The 26,752-nt window shown below is 41.2% G+C and overlaps 1 protein-coding gene and 1 non-coding gene across 2 annotated transcripts in view; one reads left to right on the top strand and one right to left on the bottom strand.

Annotated features, from left to right (window-relative positions):
- The window catches only part of CACNA1D (calcium voltage-gated channel subunit alpha1 D), a 296,274-nt gene that overhangs the window by 23,534 nt on the left and 245,988 nt on the right, over positions 1 to 26,752 (top strand). The window lies entirely within an intron of this gene.
- TRNAS-AGA (transfer RNA serine (anticodon AGA)) lies at positions 23,761 to 23,834 on the bottom strand. The gene has a single exon. It is a non-coding gene; the product is annotated as a tRNA-Ser (tRNA).

Below are 26,752 nucleotides of genomic sequence, written 5' to 3' on the forward strand. Positions count from 1 at the left end.
GATCCCAGTTAGGTTAGACATTTTAATCTTAGCTGCAACAAAGAGGGCTCCACCCTTGCTGTGTGTGAAGCTGTGCGGGACAAGGACTGCTTTAAAAAAAAGCCCCTTGTTTATAAGTGGGGTGACTTCGACTTAAGTCAAGTCACTGGCACCTGGCACTGGGACCTGGGGGCAATAAATAACAGAAGTAATTGGTCTCCATTAAGTAGATCGGATGAAGCCATGCACATTTTTTCCTAAACAGCCTTATTGAGATATAATTTACATACCATACAATTCACCATTTTAAATTGTACAATTCAGTGGTTTTTTTTACTACATTCAGAGTCAAGCAACCATCATCAAAATCAATTTGCCAACATTTTTGTCACCCTGAAAAGAAACCCCATACGCATTAGCCATCACTCCCTATTTCCCTCCAGCCCTCCCTTCCCCAGCCCTAGGCAACCACTAATCTACTTTCTGTCTTTATAGATTTTTCTATTCTGTATGTTTTATATAAATTACATAATATGTGATCTATCGAGTCTGGCTTCTTTCACTTAGTACAGTGTTTTCAAGATTCAGCCATGCTGTAGCCTGTGTCCGTACTTCATTCTTCTCTGTGGCTGAGTGATGTTCCATTGTATGGCTGTGCCACATTTCCTGTGTCCCTTCGTCAGCTTGTGGACATTTGGATTATTTCCATTTTTTGGCTATTATGAATATTCCTTTGAGCATTCAGGTACAGGTTTTTGTATGAACTTGCATTCTCAGTTCTCTTGAATATATGTATATACATATATATATATTCTACTCCTAGGTGTATGTCTATGTATATATACACCTAGGACTAGAATATGCTGGGTCATAAGGAAACTTGAATATTTTGAGGAATTGCCGAACTGTTTCCCAAAGCAGCTGCATCATTTTACGTTCCCACCAGCAGTGAATGATGATGGTTCCATTTTCTCCACATCTTTCCTGACACCTGTTAATGTATAGCTTTTGGGTTTAAGCCGTTTTAGTGGATGTGAAGTAGTATCTCATTACACACTTGCACTTCTCGTGACTAATGATGTTGAGCTTTCCTTGTGCTTATCAGCCTTTTCTGTGTATTCTTTAGAGAAATGCATATTCAGATTCTTTGCCCATTTTTAAAATTGTTCTTTTTTTAATTGAGTTGTAAGAATTCTTATGTATTCTAGTTACCAGTCCCTTATCAGATATATGCTTTGCCAATGTTTCCTCTCCATTGGGTTGTCTCTTCATTTTCTTGATGGTTCCTTCGAGCACCAAAGTTTTAAATTGTGATGAAGTGATTTGTACATTCCTAGACTCTTACAGCTGACTAGGGCCTTTGAAGTTGCCTGTTTGAATTCTCTTGTGCTGGTGATGGGAGGCTCTTTGGTTCAGGGAGGAGGCACTTTCCTCAAGGTCACAGGCTAAAAAAAAGTCAGGACTGGAGTTTAACCTCTGGGAATCCTCAGTTTCATCCCCACTTTCTGAAGGTAGGAAGTTTAGGGTAGGTGTGTAGGGAAGGAGAGTTGGTAGTTCTGAACCATTCTCATCTTCCTGGAAGCACACAGATTCCAAACTCAGCTTCTAGATGGGCTGACCCTAAGGCCCCTCCCCATAGTTTGTTTGTTTTTGAATAGAGGAGGGTCCTGTCAAATTTGGTCCTTTCTTTGAGAGGACGCATTATATAAGAGAGTAGCATAGATCAGTGCTGCCTGGAATGGTCTTTGTCACTGGTCACTTGTAGCTATAAGGACATGAAGTAAATTTAAATTTTATTTAATTTTAATTTCTCAGTCACATAAGCCTCGTTTCCATTGTTCAGCATCCATGTAGGGCGATCGTATGAGACAGCACACATCGGGAACATTGCCATCACTGCAGCATGTGCTGTTAGATGGTGCTGACCTAGAGAGGTCTGTGGCCCTGTGCACTGGCGTTGTGTGCTCACCTCTGACCCAGGCTAATGCCCTGGACTCACAGCCTTGGTCTGTCCTCTGTATGTTCCTCCTCCACCTGCCACCCAGACTTCCTATTTGTGTAGCTGCCTCTGGGCTTCTTGGCAAAGCCTGCACGCACCCCCCCCCCCCATTAGATGGTTTTTGGGCCTTGCTGGCAGAGACACTGCTTTTCTTTAGCTTCTGGACTTGGTTGCTGGTAAAGAGACCAGTGCCTTTCCTCACTTCAGCCAAAGGATGTGACCCGCAGAAATAGCACTGAAAGATGCTTAGAGAGGAGTGTGTTCTTTCTTGGAAAGACTAACTCCTGAAAATGAATGAATGAACGAAATGATGTGCTCTTTGGACATGAAGAAGAGGTTGAAGAACTTTTGAGTTCAGTTCTTTTGGCTATGTTGGTGGATAGCCTTTTGAGTGGGTACTTCCCTTTAGAGGCAGTTGGTCCCAAGAATTTGCCAGATTGTGAAAGGCTGTGGGGAGGGAGGCATGAGGAGTTGGAAGCCCAGTGTCTCAAGATGGTGACATGGCAGATGCTGGCCTAGTCTTGCTTAGCACCCTGGTGGGGGTCACCTTTATTTCTGGTGCCTCTAATCCTGAGGGACATTCTAATCACTGATCTCAAGGTCATCAGGGCCGCTCAAAGAATCTCAAAGGAAGTAGAAAGGATGGAAGACTTTATGGTGGTACCAAGTTGGAGCATTAGAGCAGAGATGAGCTGGGAAGATATCAGCGAGGAGAAGGGATTCACCCAGGCTCGCTGTAAGTTAGTGATGGCAAAACTGAGATGAGAACCGGGTCCTGTGGCATCTGGCCTTATGCACATTCCACCAGAGTGGCATTTATATAGCGGCAAGCACGGCGACTTCTTGGAGATGTTGCCCAGGCTTAGACACGATTTAATTTAACCCACACAAGGCAGGTCTTGCCTTCAAGCCCTCCTCTACTGCTCTCGTCATTAGGAAGTATTAAGAAACCTTTCAATTAAGGCAGGATCACCCAGGGTTCGCATTCCTTCTCTCCGGCCTATCTCCAGGATCTGTTTTCTGCAGGGAGGTCTGTCCTTGACTTTAAAGAAAGCGCTGGGAAACAGAGACTTGTTGTTTTTGTCTGCAGGACTTCGAGAGCCTTGAGGGCAAGGCCAGCATTGTCTGTCATCACTTGGGGACTGGCACAGCATGTTCAGTTAGTGAATATCTGTGGACTTTGTCTTTTTCAGGAAAATCCCCTTTTGGATGGATTTCTGAGGTCCCTTCTTTCTGTGGTCCTGAAACTTTGTCAGTTCTAATTTAGAATAGTGACCAGAAGAAATGGGATCGTTTCTCTGTCTGTAGGGAGAATTGCCCATTTTGCCTTTGAACTTTATAAGATCTGGAAACTTACATGTTTATACTGGGAAAGTCAGTGTTACTTTTTGCTGAATTGAGCAGTAGGTAGATGTAACCCAACAGGACATCCCGGGTAAAATTCACAGAGCAGTGAGGGCCGAGCAGGGAATTGTGGAAGGCATTCCATCCCATAAACATAGACTATCTCGCCTAACAGTGAACATTTCTGCTGTCTTTTCCAGGGGTGAAAAACTGTTCTTTTCAAAGGCAAGCTTAATGACTACTGTGCCAAGACGTGAAATGATGAGATAAATTTCTGTACCAGTTTAGCACTAGAAATGCAGTTTACAAAAGATCTGCACGACAGTCTTAAAAACAGGGTGAAACATCTTAGGCTCAGCTGGTGTACTTCTAGTTTAGTTATTAGAGACAAGGCTTCAGGGACAGGATCATGAACAGGGATGTGATCCAGGTCAGAGCACCTGTCTACCTGGCCTTTGAAGCCTCTTTTTGGGTTCATTTTAATTAGTTTCTTGCTTCAGTTTTACCAGTACCTGAATTTCTCTGGTTGGAGCAGAGTTAAGTTTCAGGCTGAATTACTTGGATGATTGCCTTTGTTTTCTTTTTCACATAGCCTGTGGATATCTGGCCTTTTCAGCCAAGGAAAATGGAAATGGTTTTAAACACTCACTTGAGCCATGAATTTCAACTGTGTATTAATTTGCTGCTCATTCTTTGATTTTCATATCTTTTGAGAAGCAGTGAAATGACACTGGGGCAGGCCTTCAAGTTTCCTTTGGAGGGACCTCAGGGGCTTGGAGCTGAGGGGAGTGGCTGGGGAGAGTGGAGCTGTGCCCGCCCACCCGTGTCACCCACAGAGCAGCTCTCCCTCCTCCCTCCCGCCTCCCTCTTCCCCACCACTCCCCCCTTCCCCCTCTTCCCACTCCTCCCTCATCTTTTTTTACTTTCTCCTTCGCTCCCTTGTGTGTTTGGGGAGCAGAAAAGTTTCTGAAACTCATCTTGTAGGCAGTAGAGAAGAGGTTGGTCTGTATCTCATCCTCACTAGAATCAGCACGGGCTCAAGACTGAACACTTAGGGCTTGGTTCTTGCTGTTCTTTCCTCCTAAGAGTCAGCCACAGGCGAGATGCTGTACTAAGGTCTCAATTTTGCCTCTCAGAGCTGTTATTTAGCTCTTCAGGGCAGCAGAAGTAAGAAATCTGGTGTCCTGAGTGAGCACAGGCCCTCTAACACGTGATTTCTGTGTTTTATGGACATCTTGAAAAGTATTTGGTGTTATCCCCATTTTTTTTTAATGTGAAAAAAACCCTCCAGTTAGATCAGAGTATGAACTCATTCCTGACATCTTCCAAAATTGTTTTCCTAGGGAGGAGAAGGGCCATATATAACGTGGCAGCTTTGCAGTGGGGGAGGTGGGAGATACAATGGGAATAAGCTGGAACTAACAATTAAATGATCAGTAACAGGCTTTGCAGATTCTTATTGTTTTCTGCTTTGGGTATAAGTTTTGCCCTATAAAGACTGGAGGTGACCTGTTTCATCCCCTATATATTGGGAACTCTCAGAATATGCCAAAGATCAGCCCAATTCACTGAACGTTAATGGAAGAGTCAGAAGTCAGTCTCTGACTGCAGGGAGCTCATAGTTCAATGGGGACGGATGGCCCTTAGGGAACCTGTGTACTCAGACTCCTCTGGTGCAAGTAATGGGCCCAATCCCAGTCAAAGAGGAATTTATTGGCTCACATAACTGACCAGTCCAGAGATAAATCTAGAGTCAGCTTAGGGGCTCAAATGATGTCATCAGGATCTGGTTTCTCTCTCCCCATCCTGACTCCACTTCCTGTGTGTTGACCCCATTCTCAGGCATGTCCTCCTCTTTTAACTGCAGGATGGCTGCCAGAAGTTCCTACGCCTGCATCCGTTCACCTTCCTTCCAGCCAAAAAGAGTGTGAGAATCTTTGTCCAGCCCTGCCAGACAGTCTTGTTTTATCTCATTGGCTCAGACAGGGTCATGTGCACATCCTGACCCTGTCATGTGGCCGGGGGCATGGGAGGCACTGTCTGAGTTCAGCCCCGGTCCTGTGCTTCACTCCTGAACCCAGGATGGAGCCAACTCTACTCTAAGCCTCTGGAGAAATCAGAGCCTTGATTTCTGGGGGAAGGAACTCCAGACTTGATCAATTGTCAGGGCAGGCAGAACTTGGGGATGTATTCCCGTCTGACATATCTGTGCGCCGGAACTTAGTCCATGATGAGCAGAGCGTCTTGTTAAGTGTGATTTAGCTGCGCCATGGATTTAAATGCTGAGCCTTGTCTGTCCTGGGAACGTGGTTCTTGCTGGGATGGGGAGGGAAACATTTTAGGGGAGCATTAGAACCTTGACCTTGCGAACATGTTCACAGTGGTGACTGAGACTCTTACACACATACAGGTGAATAAAGACAGTTGGTGCACGGACACCCCTCCAGTCAGCCACATTACTCAGATTAACATGTTTTAATCTTTCTGGGATTTGCATAGCGGAGTGGGGATTGGTACATCCTGTAGAGATTTTGGAGAAAGACCCAGGTTGTTCATCTTGGCTTCATAGCCAAGCCTCATGTTCCTCACCTGAGTTGTGGGAAGTAAATGACGTGCTGTGAGAGAAGCCTAGTGCCTGGAACATAATACACAGTCCATCGAGGGGGCTGCTTTTATTTCCTTGTGTTTCAGATGAACAGGATGTGCTGCCACATAATGTCTTTGGAGTTTGTTTTCATGTGACCGTGCTGTAAATCTGAAAATCATTCTTCCACGGCCCACATCTCTGAGAGTTGGAGAGATGCATCTTCAATGGGGATGAGATGGTAGAAAACTCACACACATCATAGGCCTCACCTCATAGTTCACTGAGTACTTTGTGTTGGTGCTCTCATTTGATCCTCAGAATAGCCTATGATAAAACAGGCAGGAATCACAATTCCCGTATTACAGGCAAGAAAGCTCATCTATGAGTTATCCAAGGTCATTGTGTTGGGAGAGGGCAAGTCCTAATCTCAGATATCCTCTGTCCATTGTAGCATTCTGCCACACCAGTGTAGATCTGCCTTTCTGATGTAATTCACTGAATTTGTTAGGTATTTACTGTAGTTTCAAATGAGTTTGACTAGAGAACCATATTGTATAGTTCATCTAAATCAGAAGCCTTGAGTTCATTTAGTGAAAAATAAAATTGTCCTTTTCCTTCTTTTTGTTCATTGGCCTGATTCATTGGGATTGTTCTGCAAACCTCTATTGCCATTAAAGCAAATTAGCTCAATTTGTGTTGTTATGAAGTAACATAAGTCAACTTTATAACATTTCGAAGTTATATTCAGTAGCTTCCCAATTAGAGCCTGAAAAGCTTGCCTTTCTGAGGTCCAAGTCATTTATCCTGGTAAAGGTAAAGATTTTTCAGGAAGCTTGGACTCCTGGGAAAGAGTGTCAAATGCTAAATTCTTATTCTGTTAATATCTATCTCATTTCTTCCTAACCACAGCCATCAAAGTGTTGTGCACCAGCATACTGCAGTACTGGATAATAATTAGGATGGCACTGAGTATTTGAGAAAAATTGAGGATGCCTAGCAGCCAAGAGACCGTTAGAATATTAACATTATCATGTACAGATCTTCCTCAGTTTACAACAGGATTATGTCCTGATAAACCTATCCACTGTAAGTTGAAAATGTTGCAAGTCAAAAATGCATTAAACGCACCTAACCTACCTAACATCATAGCTTAACCTAACCCACCTTAAAAGTGCTCAGAACGTTTACACTAGCTCACCACTGGGCAAAATCATCTACCACAGAGCTGATTTTATAATAAGGTGTTGAATATCTGATGGAATCTATTGAATACTGTACTGAAAATGAGAAACAGAATGGTTGTGTGGGTCCACATGGTTGTAAGTGTACTGGTTGTTGACCCTCATGACTGGGACTGACTGGGAGCTGCCCAGCATCCGGAGAGAGTGTCTGTCTAGCCTGGGAAAAGATAAAAATCCAAAACTTGAGGTATGGTTTCTACTGAATGTCTGTGGCTTTTGTACCATTGTAAAGTTGAACCATCGTAACTTGGAGAGGTCTGTAGGTCTTTTGGGTAGGGCTCTGTTTGAAGATATTTGAAAATGTAGACCAGATTAATCAAATGCATTGTGTGTGCTAAGTGTCTCTGTGTTGCCCTCTTATTCATGTGTGAATGAGATGGCCATGAGAACCAGCAAAAGCAAGATCATCTGGAGTAAGTTCATCCATTGTTAGGTGGTTTTAGGGTGGGTCACATCTAGTTGACTGAGGGTTGAGACTAAAGCCAGATTACTGGGTTCAGGATGCACTAGGAACAGGCACACAATGCCTTAATCCAGACTTTGACTCTTAAGGAACACAGATGTCTCTGTGAAGACCTCTCCTGTGGTAGAACAGACCAAGCACCTGAGCCCAGAGCTCAAATGAATAGCAACTGTGCTTGGGGTGTGCCATACATCTGGTGAGGTGCATGGAGTGCACAGATATGAACCTTTTCATGTACACACCATGTAACCACCTTGCAGACCAAGTTATAGAGCATCTCCAGTACTCCAGAGGGTTCCTTCATGCCCTTGCCCACCTCTACTCCTTCAAACCTCCACCCAGGAAATCACTATTTGGACTTCTACTAGCATCAGTTAAGATTTACCTATTCATGAACTTCATTATAAGTGGAATCATGCAGTAGGTACTATTGTATGTTTGGTTTCTTTTACTCACTATAATGCCAAAAGTGCAGGTTTACTGCAGTCAAGATTGGCTTGAGAACTCACCTGGAGTCAAAAGGTTTTGAGAAACCTTGGTTTATGCAGCTTGGCAACATACATTCTGAGATAAGATATCCTGGAAGTGTCATGTAATGAAATAACATACATGCCAAGGAAAGCAGAGATCACCTTAAAAAAAAAACTTTCATGAAGTTGGACACTTCTAATTGCATATCTTTTCTTTACCGGGTAGTGGGAATTGTCCCCATAACTCCCACATCTTCCACGTAGACACTGGAGAGTCCTGGCTGCTTGGGTATAAGGTGTATAACATCATGTGTGAATGATAACATTTGAATGAGTATGTGGTGAAGTCAGGGAATGTGTTAGCTGGTATTCTGTTTCAACTATTTCTTCCTGATCTTGGAACAATTCCCTTGTATGTGATGTGAATGGTTGTAAAAGATCTTCTAGAAAGAGATCTTATTTGCTTTTTGTTACTCATATACCTTGTCTTACAAGTTCCTTCTCTTCTCTTGATATCTGTCATTTCCTGTCTTTTTTTGACTTTGAATAAATCCTGAAGAACCTGTCTCTGTTTTGTCCAGCTGTAGTCCTTTAAAGTGGAGAAGCTAGAGTTTGAGCTGTATTTGAAAGTATTTTTCAATAATGTTAAATATAATCTATGCAACGACTTGGTTTCTTTGTTTCCAGAGGTCTTAGAGCATTCTGGAAATGTTCTCAAATATACACAGCCAGATAATACTAAATAATGCTTATAACCAAAAGGGAAGAGTTGAGTTTGAAGTACAGAATATTTGAAGAGAAATCTAATCTTGTTACTTTTAATTTTGAAATCAGTTTTTGATTTTTTTTTTCTTTTATGGTTAGTGTTTTCTAGGTCCTGAGAAAGACCACAAAGATACTGTTTTCTTCTAGACACTTTATAGTTTTAGCTTTTACTTTCAGGTCTTTGGTCCCATTTCAGATTTTTTCCTATGGTATGAGGTGGGGGTCAAGTTTCATTTTCTCCCCCAATGGATATTCAGTTCTTCCAACAACATATGTTGCAAACATTTCCCATCTCCATTGAATTGCTTTGGTACCTTTGTTGAAAATCAGTGAACCATATAAATTTGATTCTATTTCTAGACTTTTTCTCTTCCATTGATCTACTTGTCTGTCTTTATGCCATTTCTACACTTTTGATTACTGAAGCTTTATTGTTATAAGTTTTAAAATCAGACAGTATAATTTAGTTCGTCCGTCCGTCCATCTGTCCTTCCTTCCTTCCTTCCTTTCTTTCTCCCCAAGAATCTATTGGGTATTCTGGGCCCTTAGCATTTTCATATAAATTTTAGAATCAACCTGTCAATTTTTGTAAAACAACTTTCTGGGTTTTTGATTGAGATGACATTGAATCTATAGATCAATTTGGGGAGAAGGACATTTTAGCAGTATTGAGTCTTTCAATCACTAAATATTGTGTATCTCTCCATTTACTTAGATCTTCTCTAGTTTTTCTCAGCATTGTTATTAGTGTAGAGGCCTTATACAGTTTATTAAATTTATCCCTAATATTTTGATACTATTATAAATGGAATTTAAAAGGATCTTCCAGTTTTTTTATTGGTACTATGTAAGAACAGCTTGATTTTATATATTGCCCTTGGGTCTGTTACCTTGTCAAATTTATTTATTAGTTCCAGTAGTCTTGAAGATTCTTTAGGATATTTTTGTGAATGCATTCATTCTGAAGAAAGTCTTATTTATTGCTTTCTGATGTGTATATATGAATGTATGTATTTTTCTTGCTGATTGCATTGGCTGGAACTCCAATACAGTGTTGAAATGGAAGTAGTGAGAATGGACATCTTTTTTTTTTTTTTTGGATATTTTATTTAATCCTTTTTTTTTAACATTTTTTATTGATTTATAATCATTTTACAATGTTGTGTCAAATTCCAGTGTAGAGCACAATTTTTCAGTTATACATGAACATACATATATTCATTGTCACATTTTTTTTTCTGTGAGCTACCATAAGATCTTGTGTATATTTCCCTGTGCTATACAGTATAATCTTGTTTAGCTATTCTACGATTTTGAAATCCCAGTCTATCCCTTCACACCCTCCACCCCCTTGGCAACCATAAGTCTGTATTCTATGTCTATGAGTCTATTTCTGTTTTGTATTTATGCTTTTTGTTTTTGTTTTTGTTTTTTTTTAGATTCCACATACAAGCGATCTCATATGGTATTTTTCTTTCTCTTTCTGGCTTACTTCACTTAGAACGACATTCTCCAGGAGCATCCATGTTGTTGCAAATGGTGTTATGTTGTTGGTTTTTATGGCTGAATAGTATTCCATTGTATAAATATACCACATCTTCTTTATCCAGTCATCCGTTGATGGACATTTAGGCTGTTTCCATGTCTTGGCTATTGTAAATAGTGCTGCTATGAACATTGGGGTGCAGGTGGAGAATGGACATCTTTGTCTTGTTCTTGAACTCAAAGGAAAGTTGTTTAGTCTTTAATCATTGAGAACAATGTTAATTGTACATTGTGTATAAATGTCCTTTATTGGTTGAGAAAATTTGTTTCTAGTTTGCTGAGAGTTTTGTTATGAAAGGTTGTTGGATTTTGTCAAATGGTTTTTCTGCGTGTATTGAGGAAATCATATAGTTTTCCTTCTTTATTAATGTAGTAAATTCCTTAGAATTTTGAATGTTAAGCCAAATGTTTTTCCCAGGATAGACCCCTCTTGGTCCTAATATATTAACAATTTTATGTATTGCTGGATTTAATTTTCTAATATTTTGTGAAGGATTTTTGCACGTGTGATCTTGGGGAATATTGGGGTCTTAATTTTCTTTTTTGGTGATGTCTCTGTCTGATTTTGGTATCAGTATTACGCTGGCCTTGTAGAGTGAGGTGGAGTCTGATATCAGTTGCTGTGCTATGACTGGCAGCAGAGTTCTAGCTTTCTTTGAGTGCATAGAGTGATGGCTGTTGGGTGAAAGAGGTGGAATTATTTTAATAATTGGTTGAGAATTTCTGCTTTAACATATGAAACATCTTTGGAATAGTATATTTGTCGCGTATTTCAAGGATGCTGAGAAATACTTTATCTTGAGTAGGATGAACAACTCTTAATTCTCCTTATGCTAAAATTGCATTTATATTTAAGTAGCAGAATTTTTTTTTATCACCAAGGGAATGAATTGTCTATCTGACTGTCATCCCTTTGTAATTTATGGAATATTCAATTAACAGGTTTTATTGTATGTCAATATCTGATCTCATTTTTTCCTTTCTCTGCCTTCTTTTGGTTGTATTTCTCCCAAATAAAAGCTTATATTCATAAGTCAGTGTTTTTTTTAATCTGTTGAGTTATTTTACATGAAGTTGGTCACATGGCCTCAGGTACAATAAAAATATTTTTTCATCGGTATTGGTAGCACTGTAGGTTGCCACTACTGCTACGGTTTCTGTTTTGAGGAGACTTTCCTTCAAAAACGAGGATTATAAATTCAGTCTAACTCAGCAGTGGTTTGGTATAGAGCGGAGTTAGAAGAAAACAAACCATCAATTTTGGTGAAGTGGGAATCTTGTGTTAAGCAAGCAGTGAGTGAGAGGGAACTGGGAGCAACCATTCTGGTTCCCATAGTGATGGTGCACCCAGAAAAAGTGCAGGGTAAAAAGGAATCATTATGGAAGAGTTTTGGGGGTGTGTTGTGATGCTCCAGGAAGCACGCCAACTTCTACACCTCTGGCTTCAGAATGACGTGTTTAGACACACATCCTACACAATGTGTTCAGCAGTACTTATTGTGCTTCTCTTTAGCCCCTCCAGTCCTGGATGGTGGTACCTCTGGGGAAGTTAGGTCCCCATGTGATGTAGAAGGATCTTCCCCTCTACTTCTTTCCAAGAGTCCAGGGAAGGTGAGTGAGTTATGGAGCCTAGAGACAGGGGCCCAGAACATTGCTTGGGGCATCTGTTGACCTCTGATGTTCCCTCCCTCCTGGTCCTGGATGGTAGGCTGAGTTGTTCAATGCCGGTGAGGTGGGATGCATGTTTTCAGATGCCACTGGCCTGACCTTGGTGCTGTCTCCTATATCAGTCTCCCTTGTTCCTCTGGGGGGTCCTTATCAAAAAGGCTTGGGATTGGGGACCATTTCCATATTTACCTAAAATATTCCTCTTGCTCTCCATTCATTCATATCCCATGAAATGTCTCTCCTTGCTCTCCATTCATTTATATCCCATCATTCTTGAAGGCTTACTTTAAGTCCAGCCTCCTTCAGGAAGCTTCCCCTAACTAAATACTCAGGCCCCCCACTCCCTTTCTTCCCTTTAAGGTCTACTTTTTGTGTACTGTTTTTATAGTCCCAAGAAATAACACATTTTGAATTAAGCTGAGAAGATAAAGTTTATATCAGAGACACAGTCCAGGTCTGATATTTTTAATGTGATGCAGAATGGAAGCTCTTTGTTCACTTGACAAGAGTGAAAAAAAAAGTTTTTATACTACGCAATGGGAAATGAAGCATCTGCAACAGCAGAATTTAGGTTATAATGAGTGTGAGAGCAGAGAATTAAGGCTAAAAGAAACAAAGTAATTTGGGTCTTGATTTCTCTGGCTTGAGCACTCTGGGTTATTGCCTTATTCCCTTTACTTTTAGACACTGTGGTCAGATTTTTCTACAGAGGTATTTTCTTGTCACTGAATTCTTTACACCACACCCACTCTGTTTGGATTTTTGAGTTACTTTCTTCCCTTTTGGTTTCTGTACCCCAGCTCTTTTTATTATGGCTTCTCTGCAAGTTGTTTTTAGTGTATTGGTATCAGAGTCAGACATCCCCAGGGCCAGATCCCAGGCTGTGTCTTCTTGAGCAAGTCCATCTCACTGCTCTTCTTTTTATTCCTTTAAAAAGGATGATGAAGCTTGCCTAGCAGGATGGTGGCAGAGTTGGAGAGAATGCAGGTCCCGTGCTGGCACATGGCAGGAGCTCTGATGGTGACTGAACAGGTCTCCAGTTGCTCTACCCCAGGGGTCCCCTCTGTCCTTGTATATCGGAGGCGCTAAGTAAGTGCTCTCCCAGTGGGTTACTTACATTACAGGTAGGGTGACCTTGATAGCTGACAGCCAAGGGGAGGTGTACCCTTGAGCTTGCTGAATTGTTGCAAAGGCATTTTTCATGGTGTTTACTTAGTTGCAGGTGTGACATGAGCAACATAGCAGCCCCGTGATAACAGAACCCATTAGGGTAACATGTTGGAAGTCATTAAGGCCACGAGAAGTCAGTGGGTATCTTACTCTGTGTCCTACAGGGGATCTGGGGATAAATAATGAGAGAAAACATGGAGCAGATATTCCTGAGAAGGTGGGACTTTAAGCACAATAATAACCGCCACTTACGGAGCAGCTGCTCTGTCCCAAGAGCTGTCCCCGATAGTTGCAGCCACAACCATGGGGCAGAGAAGTAAACTGAGGCTCCAAGAGGCTATAATGAGGTGGGTGTGTAAAATTCAGAGAGAAGTGTAAAGTGGGCACTTCAGGGCAGGGGAGGAGAATGAAGAGATGGATAAGGGTAAGAGATTTTAAGCACTTGAGTACTACTAGAATTTTGTCACCTTTTTTGATGTTTAAGAGACATGTCATTGGCTAGAGTTTCAGGTTATGATGTTGTGGAACTGACTTTTGCATGTGTGCTGCTTTTATGTTTATTTTTGATACTCATTTTGTGAAAACTCTTTACATTCATTGGATTTTATATTCTTCTGAAATGGAATGCAACTGATACTTTTATAGCCGGGAGGAATGGAGAGGCGTGGTAAGTGTGCTGAACAGAGGGCTCTGGTCCTGTTCCTGTCACCTGGCTGTGTGATCTGTGCCTGACACACCACATCACTTAGTAGGTTGGACTTGGGAGTCTGGCCCCGTGGGCTTTTCTCTGGGACCCTTGACTGACCTATGGTTTGGAGCAAGTTTTTGCTCTGGTGGCCTTGGCAACAAGTGCTTGGCCAGTTAGTGAGGATGGTAGAGATGGAGACTGAGAACCAGGCTCTCGACCAGATCAGACTTTGATGTCTCAGCTGTGCCCCTTTTGAGCAATCTCTCTGTGAGTTGTTCACATATCTGCATTTCCCATCATGTTTTCCTTTTTGTCTTGGCTTCAGAGAAGCTCAGAGCTAAATTTATTGCTTGATTATAGTTGCTGGGTTGGCCAAGGTTTTAAATACTTTTTTTTTTTTTAACTTTTGTACGTGATTTTTTTTTCTTATTTTTATTTTGGTAATCTGCTTGTTTTTGTGTTGTTTTTTTTGTTTTTGTTTTTTTTGTTTTTGTGTTCTTGATGGCATATCACCTTAAATCATTTTGAGAAGTAGGTCAGGTATACATTTAAGAATTATTTCTGTGGGAGGAGAGCCATAAGATAAATGAAAACAGATTTGGGTGACCCTCATTTAAAAAAAAAAAGTTTGGGATAGGTTTTGTATTTAAACTCCTTTTTATGTTACTGGCTATCAGATGGTCTGTACAGCTCATTTTACTGTCCTCTCAAATGCAGTATGCGTCAGGGGAAAGTTTCTCTTTATAAAAATTGTTCCCTTGGATATGAAAGTATTGGTGTGGTAACTTTCAGTTCTGACCTTGAGGGCAACCCGTGATTGCCTGAGATTGTGGGGGCCACACCCCTCAGTCTCCTCCCTTGTTGGGGCCTGAGGCAGCTCCCTTGGAGGCCCAAGGCTGTTGCTGTAGGGGTGAGGACACTGAGCATGTGCAGCTGCTGGCTAATCCTCCTTGAATGTGGAAGGAGAAGGTTTGGGGCATAGTTACCAGGTGTCACTGTGCCTTTGTTCCAGCCTGGCTCTTAGAGTAGCTCTTATGCACTTGACAAGCAATTATTTGGCATCAACGGTACGCTGGGCACTGAGATAGGTGCTGTATTCTTTAAGCACTAAATGATGACAGCAGAGTTGTTAATAATTACAGATGGGGTAGAATTATCACACAGACAATAAATTTCAGAGGAATCATATTGAAAAGACTCCTAGTGGCAGATGCGGGCAACTCGAGTAGAGAACCCGAGGGCCCTGTAGAAACTGAGATGGTTACAGTGGGGCGATGTAGGGGAGCAGAATTCCCATTGCCCGGCTGTGCTTCTTGTGTGTGAGGGCCCGTCGGGGCATCTCTTCACAGTAATTCCAGGTATTTGGGCTTATGAAGCAGGTACCTCAGGTCACTCAGCCCTTTGGTGTGGCCTCCAAAGAGATTCTTCCAGAAGTTCTGTGGGGGTGGAGTGTGTAGGCTGGCTGTGCTTGCCCTCCCCTCCCCTCTTTGTGGCTGTTCCTTTCTGTGATTCAGCTGATGGCTTTTCTTGACAAATGGCTGGCTTAAGCTTTATTTTATCTACTTTTATCTTCTCCAGCCTTGTGCTTCCACAGCATCACGGGCCTGTGCTCATTCTGTCCCTTCTACTTCTCCGGTGCTCCCTCCACATCCCAAGGGGATTGGGACTGTATTTGCATCATCTCTGCATTTTCTGGCACTGCCAGGGGAGGTGGCTGGCCAGGTGCTTTTCAACCTCTAGAACCTCCCTTCCTCCTCCTCATCATATGTCACTGAAATATTTTGCTTCTTCTAGGCCCAGTCCTCTTCCTCTTTCTTCATCTCTCTCTGCTGCCTTTTGACCCATATCCTTACCACCCCAATCCTGCCCCTTTTTGCTTGCTGACTGGCTTTTCTTACCTTCTGTCACATTTACATGCTCAGTATTTTTTACTACAAGCATCTGTTCATCTAAATCATGAACTGCAGTTGGTATAATTAAATTTGTAATATGTTTATTTTAATATCAACATGTCGCTTCGTGCATGTCTCTGTAAGAGACCTGGCTGTCAGCAGGGGCTCAGAGCACTGTTTGCAGATGTCCACTCCTGCCGGCTTCCCTGGGATGTTCATCAGGTGCCTCATCGGTTCTTTCTCTGCTGTGTGTCCATCTCTCTGGCCTTTGCTCTCTTTCTCTCTCCAACACACATCGCTGCTATAGGCTGGACCCTTTCCTTTCTGTAAATCCTTGTCTGTCGGTGCACACAGATACCTGGGGGAGTGAGGAGGAATTGAACTGCTCAGTCAAGAGGCCACATGCAGGAACCAGCAGAGAACTAGAATTTCTTGCCCTCCTCTTTATTTTCCTTTGTGTAGCTCCTCTAAAACGGCAGCACGTTAATAGTTGGGAACGTGGAGCCTGGGCACCCTCCCCTGAGTATATTGCTGATGCAAAGGAAGGCTGGCAGGAGCAATCAGAGCCTCTCCTCTCTCCCTGCCTCCTGTGGTCCCCAGTGATCCCCCTCCCCAAATGGATGGGAGGGAAACCAGCCCACCTGAGGGGGGGTGACAAGAAGTAGAGGATCCCGTGTTAGAATAGATTATGTGCTGGCTGCTTGTCACTTCTGTTTAAAGGTAAATAAAAATCTATCTCCGGCTTAGAATTCTAGCCTCCTGTCCTGTGGGTGAATATTGACTGGCTAGCATTACCTCCCATGTAGGAAAGCTTGCATGCAAGGCTGTAAATTAGAGCTCTACATTAGGCACATCTTCTTAATGTTTTCTGCTGAGTGGAATTAGAACATGTTGTTTCTTTTGAGGCTGGGAAAAGCAAACAAGGATCCCCTTCCTCCCAGACTAGTGGAAAATAAACTAATAATTTGCTATGCTGTTTTATCAGCCATAAAAGTTAGATGAAAGCTGGGGCAGATATATTAGAAGATTGTGGTATGTCTTGGACCACAGGGTTTTATTCCTTTTCTGGAAGAGAAAAACTGCATTTTAGAGTTAGATAATTTGACTGAGTTTTGTAGACTATCAGATACACAGAACGCTGGGTTAAGTTTCTTGAGTTTTGAGTTTTTTAGCACAATAATGGGCAGGTCACTTGACCTCCATGGGCTCTGGCTTCATCAGCTCTCTAAGGGAAATACAAATTCCTGCCTTATAGGTGATAGTGATGATCAATGGGAAATTTGTGCCAAGCACAGAGTATGTGTTCAATAAATACTGGTAACAGATAAGCACTTTGATAAGCCTACAGAAGGCCTGGGTTCTTTGGTTTTTGTTTGTTGGTTTTATTTTGTTAATTATAACATATGACTGGACTTAAAATAATGCATGCTGTTTCTGTTTTTGTGGACACTGGTGCTTTTAGAGTTCTTACTGAATTGTCACAGAAATTTTGAAAGAACTCATGACTTCAGACAGTTTTGAATTTCCTTTTTTTTTTTTTTTGGTTTGCAAAAGATTTTGAAGCTTGTCATGTAAGTAATAACAGGGGAAGTTAAGAGTCAAAGATTTTTCTTTTACTCTGGTCAGTTTTTAAGCTGAACTTGGCATGGGTTGAAGCAAATCCGTGTCATCTTGACCATTCACTTTTGTTTTCTTTAACTGAGAGAATAGATTCTATACTCTAATGAAATAATTGCAAACAGTCCTGTTAACGTATGGTATTGATTTTTCACAGAAGCATTGTTGAAGTGCATGGAAACTACTAGGTTAAAAGACGTCAAAATAGCCAATGCTTCATGCGGTCCAGATGATATCTCCAGACTAGAGGATCCAAGAGGCACGAGAAACGTTTAGAGCATGTAGAGCAGGAGCGGGAAACCGTGGCCTTCAAGCCAAACCGAGCCTGCTGCCTGTCTCTGCACGGCCTGTGAACTAAGATGATGTTTTACATTTTTGAATGGCTGAAAAAAATCCAAAGATGAATACTGTTTCGTGACATGTGAAAATTATATAAAATTCAGATTTCAGTGAAGATAAGTTCTTTTTTTTTTTTGGTTGCAGCCACTCCCATTTGTTTACATACTGTCTATGGCTGCTTTTGTGCTACAATGGAAAACTGAATAGTTGCTTAAAATATTTACTGGCTGGGACTTGACAGAAAAAGGTTGCCAATCCCAAATCTAGATGGTGAGGAATTTTAGTTCTAAGATATATGAGTAGATACGTGGCTTCTTTTTGAAGTTCAGCTTTTGAAAATATTAGCTTATTAATGTCCTTTAACAGTGACTGGTTTGTTTTGTTTTTGTAACTTAGAAAAATATTATGCATTTAAAGCATACTTAATGAGTTCCATTGAAGTTATTGATGCTCGTATTTTCCCCTTTTTGGCTAGTGTGAGACTTTTTATGTTGGTCCCTGAGTCCTTTTGACAGGAGCTGGTAGTCTTTGATAGCTTTCTTTTTATCTGGTATAAGCTGTTCAAGATGAGATTTCTTGCCCCAGATCTGGAATCAGCCATTTCTCCAGGAAGTCAGTCCTATTTTATTTTAGTGGATAATAGTATTTCACAACTACAGTCTGGGCTCAGAGGTGCATATCCACAAACAGCTATTTATAGTAAAAACACACACACACATAGAAAACGTGTAAAGTACAACACTTGTGTAACCACCACCTACGTCAAAAGGTAGAACATGGCAGAAGCTCAGAAACACCTACAGGGTCCCTTTCTGACCACAGCCCTCTCCCTTTTCCCCTCAGAGTAACCACTCTCTTGATTTTGATGGTAATGACTTCTTTGCTTTCCTTTTTTGTTTTATCATTTTATATCTCCATTCCTAAGCAATGAAGCTTAGTTTTGTCTGTTTTGGCATTCTATACAAATAGATCATGCTGCAAGAATTCTTTTACATTTTCTCTCATTCAACGTTGTAAGATTAATTTGCTTTCATTTTCTTGGCAATATGATATTCCATTGGATGAATAGGCCATAATTTATTTATTGATTCTACTACTGATGTACATTTGAGTTGTTCCTAGTTTTGAGCTGTTAAAAGATGCTACTAAGTCTATCCTTGTGTCTGTCTCCTGATGCACATGTACATACATTTCTGAAGAGTATGTACATGGAAGTCGAATTGCTGGGTCAAAAGGTATGTGTCCTCTTTCCAAACTCTCACCAACAGTGTGTGAGTGTCCTATTGCTTCATATCTTTGCTCACACCTGGAATTGTCAGACTTGTAACTTTCTTGCCAATCTGTTGATTGGAAATGGTAGGTAACTCTGCGACTTTAGTTCAGTGTTTCCCCAATTGCCAGTGAGGTCAAATACCTCTTTATATGTTTAACTAACTGGATTTCTTCTTCGTGATGTTTCTAGTCAAGTCTTTGGGTTGTTTTCCCACTGAACTGTCTTTTTCTCCTTGATTTGTAGGCATTTTGATTTGTGGGCATTTTTATATGTACTGGATACAGGTTGTCATTGGTTGTGTGGGTTATGGATGTCGTTTCCCATTCTGTGGCTTATATTTTCACTTTCTATATGGTGCCATTTTTTAGCGGAAGTATAGTTGATTTACAATACTGTGTTTCAGGTGTACAGCAAAGTGATTCAGTTATATATATATATTCAGTTATATATATATTATTCAGATTATTTTCCACTATAGGTTATTAAAAACACAGAATATAGTTCCCTGCACTATACAGTGAATCCTTGTTGCTTATCTATCTTATGTGTAGTAGTTTTTACCTGTTAATTGCATGTCTCCTAATTTATCCCCCACTTTGGTAACCGTAAGTTTGTTTTCTATATCTGAGTCTGTTTCTGTTTTGTATATAGAGTCATTTATATTATTTTTTTAGATTCCACATATAAGTGATATCATATGGTATTTTTCTTTTTCTTTCTGACTTCCTTCATTTAGTATGATAATCTCTAGATCCATCAGTGCTGCTGCAAATGGCATTATTTCATTCTTTTTTATGGCTGAGTAATATTCCATCACACATACACGTGCACGCGCGCACCCCCCCCATCCTAAACCAGTCACCTGTTGATGGGTATTTGGGTTGTTTCCATGACTTGGCTATTGTAAATAGTGCTGCTATGAACATTGGGGTGCATGTATCTTTTTGAATTAGTGTTTTTGGTTTTTTTGGATATATATGGTGCCCTTTGATTAACACAACTTCTTGTGCTTTTTATGTATTACTTTAGGAAATCTTCCTCCACCTTGAGATAGGTTAGAACATATAATAAAGATATAAAATATTCCATAGTAAAAATGTATAATAAGAGCTGACCTTTTAAAAGCTTTATAGCTTTGTCTTACTATGCACGTTCCCTTTTTAAAAATCTACACAAAAGCAATAATACTGCACCTTTCTTTTTCATATAAAGTTTTATTTTAGAGATCTTTCTGTATCATCCATATACTGATCTACTTTTGTTTCTAGTTTTATTTCCTATTAAACAGTGCTGCAGAAAAACTCTTGTGCTAATATTGGCATAAAATGTGAGTGTATTGATAAAGCAAATTCTAAATAGAATTTCTAGGTCCAATAATTTGGTTGTGTTAACAATGGATAAATATTAATGTATGCTCTCAGGTAATACATATAAAATAGTCAGTAGTCCAGTTGACCACATCCAGAGAAACTATCTGGATGGGAAGTGAGTTCTTTAGACCTAACTTGCATTAATTGCAATGTGATTATTTTTAAAAGATTGACATCATTCTCCATGTTTCAAAGGAAGAAATGGCTGATTTAGCTGTGTTTTAGTTTGGAACAAATTTCACAGGAGAGTGTACACTTGAGTAGAGTGTACGTCCTAAAGAACAGGGAGGCAAGCAGATGCTTAACTGTGCTGTAAACTCAGCACAGAGAAGCCACTTTGAATGACTGTGATGTTCTTTGTGACAACTGACTTGAGAGTTCTTGGATTCTTGAGTAATCATCCTCGCCAGAGACTATCACCAGACTTTTGGATCTCAGATTTTATTCAAATTGAAATGATTCCCTTACCCCCATCTGGCTTTAATAGTTCTTTGAGAATAGCTGTTTTCCCCCCATACATTTCTTACGTACGTAACTGAGTTCTAGGGAATAGGAAATGCTGTGGAGAAGATGGAGGATTGGGGTTATGAGATTTACTGCTTGTCTTCACGCAGATTGCCATTGCATAGAGTTAGGTAGTAGTTTACTTGTATAGTGGGCTATTACCATTAATTTTGTATTACTCTCTTCAGGGCATCATTTTTGGGGGGAAATTTTTGTCTTTTATTATTTTATTTTTTTTTAATTGAAGTGTACTTGATTTAAAGTATTGTTAGTTTCAGGTGGGAAGTATAGTGATTTTTTGGGGAGGTTATATTCTATTATAGATTACTATAAGATACTGGTTAAAATTCCCTGTGCTGTACAGTAAGTCCCTGTTTTTTAATCTATTTTATGTATAGTGGTTTGTATCTGTTAACCCCAAATTCCTAATTTATCCCCTTCCCCTGCTTTTGCCTTTGGTAAACATAGGTTTGTTTTCTGTGTCTGAGTCTGTTTCTCTTTTGTGGGTAGATTCATTTGTATTATTTTTTAGATTCTGCGTATAAGTGATATATAGTTTTTGTCTTTGACTTCACTAAGCATAAGCAAATATTCTCTAGGTCTGTCTACATTGCTGCAAATGGCAATATGTCATCCTTTTTTGGTTGAGTAATATTCCATTGTGTGTGTATATGTAATATATATTATATTATATATAAATATTATATATATATACACATACATATACAGAACACTTCTTAGGCCACCAGTGTGTTAATGGTTACTTGGGTTGATGGCAAACTTAGAGCAGCTGAGCCAGTCACAAAAGACCATATGTTGTATAATTCCATTAACATGAAAGTCCAGATTAGGGAAATGTATGGAGACAGAGTAGATGAGTGCTTGCTTAGGGCTGGGGCAAAGGGGGAGTTGGTGGTAATAGCTAAAGGGTACAGGTTTCTGTCTGAAGTGACGAAAATTTTCTAAAATTGGTGAGGATCGTTGCACAGATCTCTGAATACACTAAAAACCAATGAATTGTACATTTTAAATGGGTGAGTTGTATGGTATGTGAATTACATCTCAAAGCTGTTTAAACAATGTGAAAAAAAAAATCAACGCAGCTGGTTTTCCTCAGGGGGCTCAGTGAGGCTTCCCTGTAAGTTCTGTGGTTGCTTACAAGAATGGACGATATAGAATTCCCATGTTTGGAAGAAGGGTCCTAAAACATATGCCAGTTTCTTACCAACAGATAGGAAATGGTGATTTTTCCTTCTTCATCAAATAGGAGTCAGTGCTGTTCAGAGGCTCTTCAAAGAAGGGGTCAACATTATTCTTGTTAAAAGGGCAAAAAACCCAATCCAGAACATTCCTGAGAGACCCATTTAACTCAAAGCTGTGTGACTTCTCTGAATTTAGAATTAATATAGATTTTAAATGCTCCCACCCCCTATTGCTGAGTAACCCTTTTCTGATGTGGGGGTGAAGAAGAGGGATAAAGAACTTGAGTGTATACAGCTGAGTTAGTCTTCGTTATTCCCCAGGTGTGCAGGATTCAGGGCCAGGTAGGTGTGTGGTATGTACCCAGAAATTGATTGTGTATTTATTGAAGTCTTAATACTTGCTTGCCCTTGTGCAAGACACTGGCCTTACCCAGGAATATAGCACCTGAGACAAATGTGAATAATAAACATTGTCCTAATAACTGACGTATGGATTGCTAGCTGTGAGCTTGGCCTGTCCATTTTAAAGTTGTTACAAAAGTGGAAAAAACATTCCTGACAGACAGAGGTCTCATTATCTTGTTTAGTTCTCATATCTGAGGTGGCGAAGTCACTCTTACTGTCGTTTTACAGGTGAAGAGACAAATACAGAGAGGTTACTTGTCTTGCTCAGGGTCACATGGCCAGTGATGGGTAGATTCACTCCTGGATCTGCCCAACACCAGACTTTCTTGTTAGGGGAGAGGGGACATGCAATTGATAACATTTGTATTACACAATTAATATACATTAAAAGACAAGGAAAAGCACAAAGAAGAAAATAAAAGCCACCCATGACTACCACATGGGCATACCCGTCTTTACTGTTTCTGCTTATTTCCTTCCAGTCTGTTTCCATGCCTTCTGATTTATTTTTATATCCACCCTACCTCTGTCAGCCCATTGGTGAAGGCCATGGCTAATTCATTAAATAACCTTGGAACTGAGGACACATAAGTCATAAATCAGGATGTTTCATAGGCTGGAGACTAGGGGGCAGAGGCAAAACACAGACCTGAAAGTTCATACCATTGGCCATCTCTAGGAAGGTCTTACTTGTCCCAAGTGTCCCCTTAATCTTTCTCCATTCCCCCAACCACTAAACTGTCCCTCCTGTGCAACATTTAAAGAAAGATATCTACAGAGGGACACGTGCTGCAGCACATGCATTTCGGAAAGTGTGGAAAAGTGCAGTGCGAACAATGACGGCTTTGGGATTTCATGTCCTGAGTGAGGTGGGTGGTAGAATTGAGGTGGCTGGAGGCTTCCTGAGAGTGCTGGGACTAGGTCTGGCTCTCAGCCAGCTGAAAACCCTGGCAGAGAAATTTCCAGGTACTATGAAGAGGTTGTGAGAACCTCCAGTCCTGGGAGGGCTAGGTGAGGGAAAAAATCAGATGGAACTTTACCCGATGAGTCATCAGTCTTTTGCTTGGTGATGGGTGGGGTCAACTGCCGTTGTGCCTGTTTCCAGTGTTGGGCGGTGGGGTATTGGTTAGCACTTCTTCTCTGAAGTAATATCAAAAGAAGAGCTATATTTCCAGATCGAGCTGCATCTCACATGTGCATATGTGTTTATTTATTTTTTAATTTATTTTTATTTTTTAATGGAAGTACTGGGAATTGAACCCAGGACCTCATGCATTCTAAGCATGCGCACTACCACTGAGCTATCACTCTCCCCATTATACATGTGTATTTAAATGTAAAGACGGAGTGGTGGACAGACCAGCTTGAGGGTAGTAAGCTGTCATGGGGAGGGCTCAGGTCCTGGTCCTCTATGGCAGTTCTGATCTCAGCTGTGCTACTTACTAGTCATGGCAGATTGTTCAGCCTCTCATTTGTAGAAAGTGGGGACGCCCACGACACCTGCATTTAGTACTGTGCCTGGCCTAGAGTGAGTGCTCAAGAAGGATGAGCTAATGTTGTATAATTCTAGATGGGAGAGAGAGATGTTCAGGTTGGAAAACTATAGATTCATCTCTTTGTGTTCACTCAGGAAACCATGTTATAAGACCTACACAAGTCACTTTAATGTTCAGGGCCTCAGTTTTTTCAACAGTGAGATGATGGGTGGTTCTAAATGATCTCTTTGATTATATTTGTGACTGTAATTCTACAAATCTTTAGTTTTTTTGTTTGTTTTACACCATATATAGTTAAATTTTTTTCTTGTGATAACTTAAGATCTACTCTCTTGGCAACTTTCAAATATGCAGTATGGTATTATTAACTATCGTCACCATGCCATGTGTCACATCCTTAGGACTTACTTTGTAACTGGAAATTGGTACCTTTTGATTCCCCTCACCCATTTTGCCCACCCTTCACCCCAGGTACAATTCTGTCATTTTAAAGAATGTCTCATTGAACACAAGTTACTTGTCAGAATATCTCCTTGTCTGAGCCTCCCCACAACATGGACTGGCAATGACCAATCCTGCCACTTTCTCAGTTAAGGAAGCAGGCTTACAGACCTCAGAGTTTGTGAGAAGAGCTTATTCTAGAAAACGAAGGCCAGGTTCCCTTCAAAATGAAAGTGTGAAATATGGATGTACCTCGATTAAGCTTTTGCCCTTGTTGCGAAACTGAGCTGGAAAGGGATTCTTGGAGGAGCTGTGTGAGGATTTCAGGAGACATGATTCCCAGGAGAGCTTCAGGCTAGGACTGTCACAGAGCAGTAATTTTACAGGCTCCTGACAGCTGGGAAAAGGTCATGGTGTTCTTCTTTGTTTATAAATGAAAAAGTAACTTGGGGTTCAGGGGAAAAATGGAAGGGCTTGTAAAGACTGACCTCAGAATCCCCGTTATGTCAAAATTCGATTTGTTTGATGCAATTAGCTCAATCTGGACACTTTCTTATTCTAAAAGCAGCTGGGATTCAGGGCACAGGATAAAGCAGCGTTGGGGCAGGGGGGCGGGGAGGAGGCCCTCTGGCAACAGTGGAAAGGCCAGATTGTTTCTATTGTGCGCCCTGATGTAGTTCTTTGTCTGTGTGCCCTCTGTGGTTTATCACTTTCCATTTCATGCACCCTTCTTGTAAAGCAATTACAGAAGCAGGGACAAATAGGCAGTAGCAGTGGGGATCAGAGCCTTTTAGAATGGCTAACCGATGCAAACTGGACTTCAGCTGGTGGAGGATGAGGAGTGTGTAAGGATGGGGAAAGGAGTTTCTTCCTTAGAGGAATGATGGTTAAGAAGGGTCATGAATGTTGCATATTGGGTCTCTTTGGCCAGGCCCTCCAGCCCCCGAGTTCCTTCTAGGTGCTTCCTGGCTTTTGGCCACAATGGTGGCTGCAGCAGCTGAGCTGTAATTTAGATGTTACCACTGCTTAGCCATGAAAGGGCAGCGCCAGGCTGCTCTGTCACAGTGCTGGGAGGGAGATTTGGACCCTGGGGGACTGGCAGCTGCATTTGGAATCTGGATGATTCCAGGAACCCTCAGAGCAGTGCTTGGACCACCTCAGTGGGTCAAAGTTTGGGTGGGGTCCCCAAACCAAACTGTACCTCTAGGTGCACTGAGTTTATAGCTTTTCAGTGGTCAGGGTTCAGGTTAATCTCTGTCCTTGGTTTTATCATAGTAGACTGGCTTTTGGCTTAGGCTTCTGGTGACCAACTGCTCACAACCATAGTTTAGTCCTTGAAAGGCTGTGAGGGCCAGGATTTCACTAGCAGGGATGAGATGCCAACTCTGAAGAGATATTGCTTCATTTTTGATTGGGCATATCATCTGCATTTGTTTTTTTGCCCCTTGTTTCCTCTCTGTCCCCCAATGTCTTTGTGGAAAGTTCTGTGTTTTAGGGCTCAACTCACCAGCCTGGCCCTGTCAGCATGATTATTATTAAATCCATTGCATTGTCCAAAGAAATTGCGAAGTAAATGGATAGTAGATGGTCCTGCACCCTGACGTTAGGCAAGTGGCTGGACTTCTGTGAGTCTGTGCTTTTTTTTTTTTAATTTTCATGGTGGGGATAGTAATGCACCATGGTTATGAAGAAACACATAGAAAAATTATTCAAACAGTGGATCGTTTATAGACCTAAAATGTAATTCTCAAGTGAGACATTTGTAGAAAAGTTGTTCGTAGTAAATTGCAATGCATACGCTACTTACATAGTACTTAATATTTGCCCAGAGAATTTTTACTTTGTTATTCCTTTTGATCCCATCAATCATACTGCACAAGAAAGAGGATGCAGGACTCACTCTCCCCCACCATTTGACAAATGAGGGGAACTGAGGCTCCTGGATATTGTGACTTGTCCATGGTTATTGACTGAATAAATGCCCAAGTCAGTAATAAAACGAGGCATCCTGAGTCTGAGTCCAGCGCCCTTGCCGTCACTTTGCTAAGAGCATAGCACTAGGGCTCTTGGTCATGGCTCCGGGGGCTCACCTGCCTCTGTCTGCCAGCCCCTGTTTTTTTCTTAGCAGCTCTTGATGGAGGGCAGCTGGTGCCCAGGCCCTCTGTTGGGCATTAGAAATGTCATTAATGAGGGGGCCCAGTCACTTGCCCTCTGGGAGCATACCATCTCATAGGGGAGGTGAAATTTAATTACAGTGTCTCTCGATCCTCTTTTTCTTCTGCCTCCTGTGAATG

Source organism: Vicugna pacos, chromosome 17, assembly GCF_048564905.1.
Source record: "Vicugna pacos chromosome 17, VicPac4, whole genome shotgun sequence".
Classification (NCBI taxonomy): Eukaryota; Metazoa; Chordata; class Mammalia; order Artiodactyla; family Camelidae; genus Vicugna; species Vicugna pacos.